The sequence below is a fragment of the Sander lucioperca genome, chromosome 17 (assembly GCF_008315115.2).
Source record: "Sander lucioperca isolate FBNREF2018 chromosome 17, SLUC_FBN_1.2, whole genome shotgun sequence".
NCBI classification, from domain to species: domain Eukaryota; kingdom Metazoa; phylum Chordata; class Actinopteri; order Perciformes; family Percidae; genus Sander; species Sander lucioperca.
In genome coordinates, this window is record NC_050189.1 from 20419136 (window position 1) to 20431686 (window position 12551).

Here is a 12551-nt window from a genome sequence, read left to right on the forward strand (position 1 = left end):
ACGGATTGCATGATTACGAGAGCTCATTTCAGGTCAGAAAACCGCGGATTCCGAAGAATCACACCCTGAACTTTCTTTATCAGGGACACAACTGTTCAGACTGAAGATTAATGGTGTACACATTGGCATTGTTACCCGGCTCACTATCGTAGGAGCGGACCGGACCCAAGCTAAAGTGATGAGGTGACCAATCCATAGGACTTCAGAGTGTGAAGTATCTCCTGCATTAAAACTGAAATAACTACTAAAATGTAAGCCACAAAAGTCATTAACTGGAGCTACAAGCTACATGCACAGTAGCCTCAATCAACGACAAGAAAATCTCCAGATGTTCCATCGCTTTGGGATGTTTTGGGACTGATTGTGGCCGGATTGCTGCGGACGAAGTAATGTTACACAGGGTCATAGACTTGTAAGAGCTAATGACGTTTAGCCATGTATGCAGCTAATTTAAATAGCTCACTTTACCGTATTGTGTCAACAGTTAACTTCATTTTATATTACATGTAGCTAAGGTTGGGTACCGTTCACATTTTTACCAGTGCCGGTACCAATATCTGAAATTTGGTTTCGGTACCCAACGGTACCTTTTTTCACTACTTTTCCCTTTGTAATAACAAAAACATTATTTCAGTTGTAAAAATATTTTCAAAGCTATTTATCCTAGAGTAACTTTGCTCAGTCCGCACGCACTCGGGGTGTGTGGTGTGCTTGGTGTGTGTGTGTGATGTGCTCTCTGCGCTCTGTCGTCACATGCAGATGGTGCTTGTGCGCTGCGTCCATCTGGGTTGATTGAAAACACCCACTAAACAGTTTGCCTTCCTGAGACTACATTTAGCAGAGCGCAAAGTTGTTGTTGCGTCCAGAGCTTAGCGCCCGCCCAAGACTATTGTGATTGGTTTTACAAGAACTGCAAACAAGTGACCAGAGAGTTTTTTCTCAACTCAAACACTCCCAGAATGTCTGTGTAGGAGAGTCCAGACCTCACTCTGCCGTGCTGCTGAGATAGGTCTGGCATGTCACACTCCTGTACAGGAACATGCAGTCGATGTTGCCCATTTAACTATACGCGATATGGCTGTATGCACAACGACCGACAAACAAGTGGGACAAACGCTTTGTATCAATCCCATAAGATACCCTACTGTAGATGCAAAATAGTCTCGGTACAATATTGTCACCTGAGTTATTAATTGCCAAACCGAATAATAACAAGACCCGCCATTCTGTGTAAGCTTAAAAGAACATCCACACCCAGACCAACAGTGGAATTTCTATCAAGTACTAGCTTGTATGATAGTACCAACCCACTGCCGGTCTAGAGAAGGACCACAAGGCAGACATTAGACCTGAATGGACTGGGCTCTGCTGAGTCAGGACAAATCATGCAACATCTACAGATTTGAGGACATACATCACTTGTGATGTCTATTGTCTATTTGATATCAATAATATTTTTGAATAAAATGCACATTGAATTTGAATTTCTCCAACTTTCATAGCACTCAATGTAACAAATTGTGAGTCTGACATATTAAAATGTATTATTATTAGCACTCAATGTTCAAAGATGTACTAGCTGTCAGTTCATTCTATACGCTGCTGCCATCTATGGTTGTTAGTGTAACTCTAAAAGTATGGGGAACTTCTTAATTAATGTCTGTTTAGTAATTCATATCTGATCCTTATTTTCTTTCCAGAACCCATGTTAGAGCACACACACATACATGTGTTTGTGTGGGGGTGCTACTCTGCGTGAGCGACTTCCTGACATGGCTCAGCGTTTGCGTGTTTTACCGTGGAAGTTTTACTCTTCTACTGTATGTCATCTTTCACATTTTGTTGGTCGGGAGCTGTTGAGGAGAAACAGCTCTTTATCTGGACAAAACCTCTCCAAGAATCCTTCATCCCCTCTGCCATAGTCATACTGAACAGCACCAAATGATCACCAGTCAGACTGATCACTCAACAGCCCATGTCTGGTTTTTATGTCTGGGTCAATGTCTCATTTGTGACTGGAGCCTTGTCAAAGAACATCTTCTGTACCCTTGGGTAACAGACAATAAAGCTATTATCTATCTTTAAATGTTAAGGGAAGATAAAAAAACGAGAAACTGGATCTGTGAATTCTCACAGAATCACACTGAATTCATATCTGCTACTCAGTCAGAATCTTATTAAGCTGGAGTCCCAGTCTCTGTCACAATAATCATAATGTGATTTTTAGGCTATTGGCAGACATCATTAAAATGTAGCATGAATAAAGAGCCTTTCTCACAGTACAGGAAGTGAGTACTTTGCCCTCTCTGACTGAACACTGACCTGAACATGGCTGCTATCAGAGTCACCAGTATGCTGCTTGTACTTCTGGGGACCTCGTTGCTCGTGCTCCTGGTTCTGGTGTCCTCCTCCATTCCTCTACGGTCTGAAATCAGCAGAGCTCCACTGGGGGCTGCTGGACTCACTCGGATTTGTTCAGGACTAATCACAGCAGCAGAGATATTCAGGGAGCTGCTGTCTCCTCTGGTTTTCCTCACATCCACACACACTACACACAACAGTCTGAACCACTCAAAGCAGCGGATGGATACAGGTTCATTTCCTTCTAGCCCACAACATCAACTCAGAGAGGTTAGCCCAGCTTAAATTCACTCAGAGCATTTCACTGACAGGAAACTCAATAAAAAGGGATTCTGACGACACTAGATATCAAACTAAAGCTCCACACTAATCTTCTTAAGTGCGCGAGCTGTAAGGTTCACCACTTTACAGAAGGCCAAAAGATGACGTCATCCGGAGACAGTGTCTTCCTGTCCCCGGGGTCCCGGTTCAGGGTGGAACGCATCCGACCCAGAACAACAGGAAGTGGACGCAAAACAGAGCATTTAGCGAGACTCACTTTCACGTATCCACACCAGTTACAGGACTTAAATATCTGGTTACAGGGATGAGACAACTAATTCAGACCATATGACTAAGCGTGCGCGGCATAAGAGTTGATTACACAAAAGTGTGCAGCCTGAAAACTGGTTTGCTACAGCAGGAGCTTCATCATATTCCATAGATTTTAAACAAACATTTCTCGCTTTCCAGAGAGTCAACTTACAGAGTAAAGATGTACGAGTTACTCAAACACGAGTGGACCCTAGGTAAATTTAACAGACACTCTGACGCCAACTCCTCTTTAACACAGACAACAGAGAGAATGACAGTTAATGATACAGCCAACACTAGATCAGCTGAGCTCACATTGTCACCTCTTCTCAACATCTCACACACACTAAAGCACATTAAGCATTACTTTATATTTGTCCATTCTTCGCTAGAGCATTTTTACTTTTTTACTGTGATTTACAAAATGAGAATCTGGGAGACAGCAAAACAGCAGAGACTACATGACAATACATCCATACAAAGTAGTTTGACTGTGACCATGTTAGTCAGTTTGAACATTATGTGAATGCGGCAGTTTAGTCACGCGAATTTTTGGAAATAGTTCAGCAAAAATATTCGAAAATCTGTATTAAGACAGCGGTCCATTGCACTGAGAACAATGATGTTTGAAATATGCTTTTCTATGTTGAAAATGGGAAGTAGTGTATGTGCAAAGAATGCACCGTGGGATTACTAAAGAATATTCAGTTTAGTAGTAGAAGAACCGAAGCCTACAGGAGGGAACACTTGGTAAAACTGTGGTATAACATAATAATAGTCAAACACTGAAGACAAGAGATGGACCAACCGGTAGTATACGTAGAGTTTCCCCTAGTGTACCCAGTGTCATCAGCTGAGTTAGAGCCCTTTATAGAGGAGAGTGATGGCAACTCTCATCAGGGCGCCATATTGTGAGACCAACGTCAGATGACTCTACAGTGTACCCTATGGGTGTGAACTCACTGATATCTTGACTAAATCTGGCATTATTTGATCACCATAAACAGCGCAGAGTATACGATGTTATTATCACTGTATGTGCATATGTAAAAGGCCCATTACGAGAAATATCTCCAGTTCGATTTCCCTTCTAGTTCGTTAATGGGGCCATCTGACAGACAATGTCCATTTCTGTAGTGAGAGGACCATGTCCTAATAAGACTTATCTACTGACGCAGTGTGTACCTATTCGAATGTCCACTAGCATACGGCTAACGATAAGCATAACCGTAAATGGAGAGAGTGAGGACTCACAGTCCACATGGTGGAATGGTAATGTGCCTCTAAGCCAGACTTTTTAACTGCAGTGGCGCCTACTGTAACCTCGTGGTTACCACACACGCAGCTTCAAATCTGAATGGGTTTCATATCGACGGATGACTTTAGTTTTCTTTGAGACAAACTCAATGACATATATCATCTTGACTGTTTCAACTGCAGAGAAGACATGATACTACTTGGATGTTACAACACAACTCTGGCCAGTTCCCCGCACACTAGCTACGAGTGCCAGACGGGTTCCAACACAAACACCACAAGATAGCAACACACACAAGATCACACTCCACCCCACAGAGATCACAACCACCGCAACGACACACACACAAGATACAACACCACAACACACACAACACACACCCACACACACACACACACACACGACACACACACAGACAACACAAGATACACACCACACACACGCTACACACCACACCAGCCAACCCGAATAACACACACCACCACGAACAAGCTACAACACACCCCACACACAAGCTAGCAATCACACACCACAACACAAGATACACACAGACACACACAGATACACACACACCACAGATACACCCGAGACAGCACAAGATACCACAGCACACACACAAATATACAACACACACACACAAGATACACCACCACACACAAGATTGACATATTACGCCCCTAACACTGGAATAGGCAGCATGCTGAAGGGAACACAATTAGCATTCACTTTAAACATCTGTTTACCGTAACCATAATCACACACACACACACACACTTTCCAAACCAACCGTATGGAGGGAATTAGCCGCTGGGAGCTGATCAATAACCAGATAGATCCGGTTAACAAGTTCCAAGCTACTGAGACTCTCCACAGCTCGGTAATAATCATCTGTGTTTGTTTTGATCAGAGGGAAACTCGGCCACACTTCTGCTCTCAGAAATAATGAAGCTCCACTACATTTAGAACGGCTTGGCTTTCTAATATTTTAGAAGAAGGTCAACAATGGGAGCAGCTGACAGACACACACATACTAATACTTTCTATCTTTTTCTCTTTGTTAGAGAGAGAGAGAGAGAGAGAGAGAGAGAGAGAGAGAGAGAACAACTAACAAAGGACCGTTTCCCTCCAAACAAACAAGGGTCGAATGGGAAGCTAACTTCAGCGTCGTTGATGCAACAAAACATGAATATCAACTACTAGCTAGCCTGCTACATTACATTACATTACATTACATGTCATTTAGCTGACGCTTTTATCCAAAGAGACTTCCAATGAAGTGCTTTCAACCCTGGAGGTGCAAACTCCAGACAACAAGTAGTAAGAGCAAGTACATTAGCTTTAAATAAGCTAAACCACAAAGAGCTAGCTAGCTTCTGCTCAGCTCCGTTAGCATTAAGCAGCCGAATGGGACGCTAACGCATGCGCAGCTCTGTCTTCTCTTCTCTGTGACTGCCGTGTAAAGAGCAGTTATTAAAGTGTTTACCTGAGTGTGTGCGGGTTTACCTGGAGCTCTGTCTTCTTAAAACTCACTAATAACAAACTACACAGCTATCCCACCGCCAGACACACATCACAGTGAAGACACCAGACTTCCTGTTTCCTCCCAGTCAGGGTTTTTCAGATTAAAAGTTTAAAATGAAAGAACGTCACCACCTGGAGGTCAGGAGGGAAACAACAGATACACATTCAGTTAATTAATCAGTTAGTGGTGGACTGGAACTGAGGACATTTACTCAAGTACTGGACTTAACTCAAGGTACTTGTACTTTACTTGAGTATTAAATAATGTACAGCATTTTAATAACTAAAATAATGTATAAGTGTAAGTATAAGGAGAAATTAAAAAATATAGATTCATTTTCAGCAGTTTACTTTATTTTTCACCAGACTCCATTTAATAAAAACAGAAATGTTATGATTATTAAACACACTTATTTCAAAGTGGACAGAAACTAAATAAAACTATCAAAGTCCGTCTTGGTTCATCTTTCCACTGTTCCAACAATCACCACTCTGGTTTGGTTGAAATAATCTCTTAATTTCCTCCATTTACATGTGGAGATATGCTGGCTCTATACACGCTAAAAGTCCTGATTATTTACATGGAGTCTGGTGGAAATATGCTGGCTCTATACACGCTAAAAGTCCTGATTATTTACATGGAGTCTGGTGGGTTTGGTGATGGTGATTTCAGGGCTGTTTCATGTTAAACTAAAAGGATCTTACTCTTTAACTAAAAGCTCTATCTCTGTAGGTAATGTTGTCAGACTCTTAGAATAATAATCTGAGTCTGTCAGCAGCAACAACAGAACTTTTAGTGGATGGAAACTTTACCTTTTAATTAGGAGTTTAAACACAGACACAACAGGAAGAATAAATCCATCAAATCAAGTCACTAATAATCAGCATGTGGTCTTGTTTTATTTAATCTTGCATTTAATTGTTCCACATTCCAAAACATTTAAAACAATTCAATCATTGACGTTATTCTACAAGTCAGATAAATAAATCAGCTGTTTGCTTTCTATTTTCTGACTGTGTATTACATCATCAGTGTCTTTACTTTCAGTCTGAACAGACCTCAACAGATTTAAAACCATATTCAGTCACAGAACATACAGAGAATATGAAATGTCAGACAAAGATTATTAAATTAAAGTCCACAAAGGAAGATAATATGATGGTAAACTACAAAACAACAATAACTGGAGAGCATACAATTACAAATGGCCAACTTCCAGTATGTCGGTAATGATGAGAGGAATGTTTGCATGGCCTTCCATGCATCAGGGTGTGCTTATTAAACTCACATGGACCAAATCGCTGTATAGTCTCGTTATGGTTTTTGCGCCAACTTTTGGGAGTTTTGGAGTATATAAGGGCGTCAAAAATGTGTTCAAAGGCTAAAACAAATAAGAGGGCCCTATAGAGCAGCCATGACACGTCTAGGCCCAAATGTGAAAGCAGCCCGGAGAAATTACTATTTTGAACATTGCTGCAACATTTTGAGAGTTTCTGCTCATCCTAAAGTCCTTAAACATGTATTCATAAAATGAAAATTAGACTGACTTCCTGTCAGGCAAAAGAAAAGTAAAGAAGAATGTAATATGTTTCCTGTAGCTAACGGTAGGCTAACGTTAGCTGCTGTGTAACTTATTAGTGTTTACTATAGCTAACGGTAGGCTAACGTTAGCTGCTGTGTAACGTGTTATTAGTGTTTACTGTAGCTAACGGTAGGCTAACGTTAGCTGCTGTGTAACGTGTTATTAGTGTTTACTAGCGTGACATGCAGCGATGTTTCTGTTGCCTCTAACGTCTGTTTTGGAGCATCAGAGACATTTAAGTGGCACCGTAATCCGCGTTGCTATTTCGTCCGGTAGATACCGGGCACCGGTGCCCTATTGGCACCAGATTTTAACATGCGCCGTTAACGTGAACAGAATATTGCGCTGCCTGTATCTTTTCACGGCAAACGCGCATGTTTGGAAAGTGGTCGCACAACAACTGAAATGGCTCCTTCATAATATCCTTCAACAGAGAAGGAAAGTAGCACAATATGGATGTGAAAGCAGTTATAATTAGCCTATGTGACAATAACATTTGTTTTGGTTAAAATCAACAAATAATCATGATCAATATATTGATCAGAATAATCGTGATTATCATTTTGGCCATAATCCTGCAGCCCTACCTCTGATGATGCAAAAATGGTCATTTAGCATCATCTGAGGCATTTTGCCCAGAGTCTGTGGACTACAGCCAGCTAGTTCTGCATGTTTTCAACCGGCCCATAGGGGGTGGGACTGTCTTTACCCAAAACGAGTGGTTGTCTTTCGTCCACATAAGCCAAAAATATATTTTCTGGTTTTTCTGGGTCTAGAAGGCACCAACTTTTAAAATTGTTTCACATTCCTATAACATAAATGACCCAATTTAATACATATTCATCTTTCCAGCAGTGAAATATCCCTTTAGAAGAAGGATTAACGTTACCTTTTGTGATATTATATTCAACGTTCGTAATAGTTAAATATTGTAAAACATTTTTTCCATCTGTGAAATGTTATTCCATGTTGCTTAGTTTAGCATTTCTTGTACATGAACATCCAAAAGCAGTACAGAAATCTTTTTCTGAGTCTTTAAGATCAGCTGTCTGTCTCAAGATGGCGGCGGCACAGACGCAGTTTAAACACATTAACTGTTCAAGTCATTTTTTAAGCAGCAGACATGTTCTGATTAAAGCTTCCCAGTTATGAATGTTTGCTTCTTTTGGTCATCGTAAGGGACAACAGACTAAATATTTCAGCAATTTGACATTACCTTACTAAACAGTGATGGGATTTTTTTTAATTGATCAGCCTTCAATGTGGAGAGAAGATCACAGTGTTTCCTTTAGGATTTTTTTAGCAGTGGGGGCAGGTCCGAAAATCACCAGTTAACTTAATCTAAATTTGAAAGACCAGGCTTAAATGAACTGACAACATAAGTAATACGACTTACAGTTCTCAAGGACGTACACACACACACACACACACACACACACCACACACACACCACACACACACACACACACACACAATCTCACTGGCTAGTTATCCTCGCTTGTCCGCGCTATTCTCCGACATGCACTCTAACAATGCAGCCCTATTTCTGATACCATGGGGGGCAGAAATGTTGCCGTGGGGGGCCACCGCGGTCAAATCAACATAGAGGAAACACTGGATTAGAATATAACAACACAGCTATCAGGGCATGAGGAGGAAGCAGGAGGAAACAGCATGGCTCTGAAACATGTTCACAACGAGGCAGTGTGAATGAGCTGGTGTTTTTTAAGGTTACCACCCTTAGAAAAAGTTTTCCCACATTGTTCACACCAGTACGGCTTCTCTCCAGTGTGAATGCGCTGATGGGTTTTAAGTTTACTACTATTAGAAAAAGTTTTCCCACATTGATCACAGCTGTACGGCTTCACTCCAGTGTGAATGAGTTGATGTATTTTTAGGTTACTCTGGTGTGTGAAAGCTGCCCCACATTGATCACAGCTGTGAAGATTCTCCCCAGTGTGAATGCGTTGATGGTTTTTTAGGTCACTCTGTCGTGTGAAAGCTGCCCCACACTGATCACAGCTGTACGGCTTCTCTCCAGTGTGAATGTGTTGATGTCTTTTTAGGTCACACTGTTGTGTGAAAGCTACCCCACATTGATCACAGCTGTGAAGATTCTGTCCAGTGTGAAGGCGTTGATGGTTTTTTAGGGAACTCTGTCGTGTGAAAGCTGCCCCACATTGATCACAGCTGTGTAGATTCTCTCCAGTGTGAACTCTCTGATGAATCTTTAAATATCCAGATGTTGTGAAGGATTTGTCACAGTGTTGACAGTGGTGACATTTGGGTCCCACTCCTCCTCTCCGTTTCTATAGCAACAGACAAAAGAGAGAGAGAGAGTTAGTGAACAACTTCTTTAAACCCTAGACTTGCTCTCACCCTAAATTTTAACTCTTTATTTAGTTCTATCTTTTTAACTTTTTTATGACAAAATGAAGGAAAATATGTGCCGGTTGCAGATATGTATTTGTATATTAAACCAGGGACTGAATTGAAAAAATCTTTGACTGAAACCTTTTTTTTCAGGTCATATGGATGATATGATGATAAAAAAATAAAAACGAGTGCATTATGGAGGTGTCACAATTTGTTCCACCTTGGCTAGATAACATAATATATAATGTAGTATAATATGCCAGTGTAACTGCCAATTGCTTCAGTGATTGGTTTCATCCCATTCTGCTTAGGCGTCTACAGGCTGCTTCATAGCAGCGGAAGCACGAGGTGGTCTCATGGGAGTTTTTTTTCTCACGCCTGGTGACCGCACAGCTGGGTGATAACCGTCAAATGCGCGTTGCTGTGTTGGCTGCGCTTCAAACATACCCTACCAAGGTTCGGAGCACCGCTACACCCGTCATCGTCTTATTGACACCTCTCTCTCCGTTTGCTAGCTGACTCAGAGAACCGGCGGGCGGGTCCTCCAGCTCGTTTCATTAGCGCTAGACTGACTCGCACGCCGATCCGCTTGTTCGTGCTAACCTCCGCCCATTGCTCTCAGCCTCGTCACGCAGATCGGGCCGACCTCAGACACTTGGCCATTCTAGCCGACGAACGTTAGCTTGTTAGTAGCACGGCGCGAGACGTTTTATCTTTCCTGACACGATTGATGTGGCCCGAGCTTGGATGTTTAGGACCAGAGCTTTCTCCCATGTCTACAGAATTAAGATAAACACCATGTTGCCGCGTTATTATTGCTGTAGCCTAGCTACATCCATGTGTTGCGCAGCCCACGTCCTGTGCGTACTCCATGGTCGTGTGTTTTTTAAGCAAACGGGCTAGGAGACAAGCGTGTAGTCTAGGCTACAGCATTATGAACTCATGGCTAATGCATCTTCTTGAGCTGTCACTGATTGAGAACATGAAGTTCTCAAAAACACTCTTAGGTCTGTAAACATAACATCACACATTCACATCTTCAACAGACCTACATATTGTAGTTGCCTTACTAAAAGAAAAAGAAAAAGTGATACAGGGCGCAACCAGAAAATTAGGGCACACACCATGAATCAACATGCTAACCAAATTTTCACATTTCTACTATTTCCATTGTATACTATAAATACTTGATAAAAGATGCAGAAATTACATGTGCCGTTTAAAATTCTGTTCACATTTTATTGCACTTTTGAGATGCAACATGAAGGTAAACAGACAGCACCATCGCTGTCATGACAGACATGACAAATATTACAAAGTATACTATACATTCAGATATAAAAGTGTTTAGTACGCTTTCAGTCATTTCACAGTTAAAACACTACTTACTTACAAACATTAGGCCAGTGGCCAATACTTCCACAGAACCAGTAGGCCTAACAACTTGTGCCTTAACTCACTCCCCCTTAGAGCGATCCTCCTGTGTTCACTAGGACAGGCTCATCACTACATTTTCCCAACGGACAGAATTTTTCTAAGCAACACTCCGGGCAGACTTCCAATTATGTATTTATACCTAAAACGCCTATCTTGTTCAATATTTCACTTTCTAACTGAAGTAGCTATATTTTTTTACATGTATTAGTGTGAGCAAACTCCTAAAAAACATGGAAACTCCCTAATGATAACTGCTCTTTAACTAGAAAATGATCTCAACTAGGAGGCAGTTCACTGAGAGCTGATGGTTAAAGTCTGTGATAGGAAACATGGTTGTAGTAGGCATGTCCTGATTGGGAAAATGCTTGCAGAAAGAAAGTTGTTGTCAGTTAAAAATGTCACTGTCAAACAGGCTGAAGCGAAAAGTTGATGTGGAAACCTCAGTTTTAATGAAATGGACTGATAAGTGTCTTGTATGCCTCATTTGTGCAATGAACAATGCTGTTGCAAATATACACCAGCTACCACCAGCATCATCATCAAGAGTGAAGACGTGACATAGCGATCGCATCATTCACGTGCACATTCAAAGCCACGTGCATCTGTTTTGGTCTTATACATCTATAGATTTACCGAGAGATTGCTTGTTCAGCCAGCAGTTATAGTTTACAGATTTTTGTAATTTTGTATTAACAAGGTTTAAATGACCCATTTTTCACATTTGGATATCGTTTCAAAATCGCAAATCAAACGAACGAAAAGTACACAGCTGTACAAAAGGCCGTCAATCAGGATGATTGTTTGAGTACGTGTCGAGAAGCGCGCGACACGCACCTCACCCACCCGTGAGAAAAGTGAGAGAAAGAAAAGGAGAGTCGCAGTCGGACGATGACTACCCGGTTGAATTGTGGGTGTGTGTGTGTGTGTGGTGTGTGTGTGTGTGTGTGTCCTCAAGATCTGACAACACACAAACACACGTAGCAGAGCTACCCACACCCATGTTTGTACTGTTGCTTAGTTAAATTAAACATCAGTAGAGAGAAGGTTGTCTCCGTCCGTGTTTAAACAGACACACCTGGGGCAAAGTTGGAAAGCCTATCCTCTTTACATCCAGTCCGTGATCTGAGTCTCCCTACACGTGCCCAATTATAGTACTACTGAAAACTCCTGTTTGTTTGCATGAAATGTGGTTTGTGTTTAGCCTACATCCTCATCTTTTATGTTTTCTATCATGTGAATAGAGGATAGCCAGCCTGTGTGGCCACGCTGCGACAGATGCTCTCCACAGTGAGCTCTCCCCAGCCGTCAGCTCCCTCCTGCTGGTCAGAAGGGCCTCTGCACCCTTTAGTTTCTGACACCAGCCTTTGGGCCACGCCTCCTCATTCCTCACTGGGTACATGCGATCAATCCACATGAAAGCCAATGTTTATAAATGTAAATTC

At 41.7% G+C, this 12551-nt stretch overlaps 2 protein-coding genes and 1 pseudogene across 5 annotated transcripts in view; 1 reads left to right on the forward strand and 2 right to left on the reverse strand.

Annotated features, from left to right (window-relative positions):
- The window catches only part of LOC116034899 (gastrula zinc finger protein XlCGF49.1-like), a 390500-nt gene extending 384548 nt beyond the window's left edge, over nt 1–5952 (reverse strand). For 3 of the 4 annotated variants that reach the window (XM_035993970.1, XM_035993966.1, XM_035993968.1), the window contains exon 1: nt 5696–5952. The gene's annotated coding sequence lies outside the window, so the exon portion shown is untranslated. Of the gene's footprint in view, nt 1–5675 lie in introns of all 4 variants that reach the window. The other variant, XM_035993967.1, reaches the window with a different exon arrangement.
- LOC116034141 (hemicentin-1-like) overlaps nt 1–12551 on the reverse strand; it is a 1482957-nt gene that overhangs the window by 718666 nt on the left and 751740 nt on the right. The window lies entirely within an intron of this gene.
- The window catches only part of LOC116034906, a 399592-nt pseudogene that overhangs the window by 369995 nt on the left and 17046 nt on the right, over nt 1–12551 (forward strand).